We start from the raw sequence: 1027 nt of genomic DNA on the forward strand, positions 1-1027 counted from the left end.
ATCTTCTCACCGTAAAGATAATGTCTCCAAATCTTCAAAGCAAAGACAACGGCGGCAAGTTCTAGATCGTGAGTGGGGTAATTCCGCTCATAATCCTTCAATTGCCGAGAAGCATAGGCTACGACCTTGCCATGCTGCATCAAGATCACAACCCAAACCAATCTTTGACGCATCGGTATAAACTGTCATACCACCGGAACTATCAGGTATAGTCAAAACCGGGGCACTTGTCAATCTATCTTTCAACTCTTGGAAATTCTTCTCACAAGCGTCAGACCAAACAAACTTCTCTTCTTTCCTGGTCAACTTAGTCATATGAGCAGCCAACCGAGAAAAGTTCTCAATAAACCTTCGGTAGTAACCCGCCAATCCAAGAAAACTTCTTATTTCCGTTACTGACTTCGGTCTTTCCCAATCAGCCACAGCTTGGACCTTTTCAGGATCGACACGAATACCTTCGGCTGAAACTACATGACCAAGGAATACCACTCTCTTAAGCCAGAAATCACACTTGCTAAACTTAGCGAACAACTTCTTTTCTCGCAACCTTTGCAAAGTGAAACTTAGATGACTCGCATGCTCTTCTTCGCTCTTCGAATAGATCAAGATGTCATCAATGAAAACAATCACAAACTTATCAAGCACATCATGAAATACTCGGTTCATGAGGTCCATGAAAGCCGCAGGAGCATTAGTCAATCCGAAGGGCATGACTCTAAACTCGTAGTGACCATACCGCGTTCGGAAAGCTGTCTTGAAGATATCACTAGACTTCACTTTCAATTGGTGATATCCGGACTTTAAGTCAATCTTTGAGAACACAACTGCACCCTTCAACTGATCGAAGAGATCATCGATTCTGGGCAGCGGATATCTATTCTTGATAGTCAACTTATTCAACTCACGGTAGTCGATGCACAAGCGCATACTACCGTCTTTCTTCTTGACGAACAAGACCGGAGCTCCCCAAGGTGACACACTAGGCTGCACGAAACCTCTATCAATGAGCTCATTCAACTGATTTTGC

The sequence above is a fragment of the Hakea prostrata genome, unplaced genomic scaffold (genome assembly GCF_041222555.1).
Source record: "Hakea prostrata isolate BN-2017 unplaced genomic scaffold, UWA_Hpros_2 contig_17, whole genome shotgun sequence".
Classification (NCBI taxonomy): Eukaryota; Viridiplantae; Streptophyta; class Magnoliopsida; order Proteales; family Proteaceae; genus Hakea; species Hakea prostrata.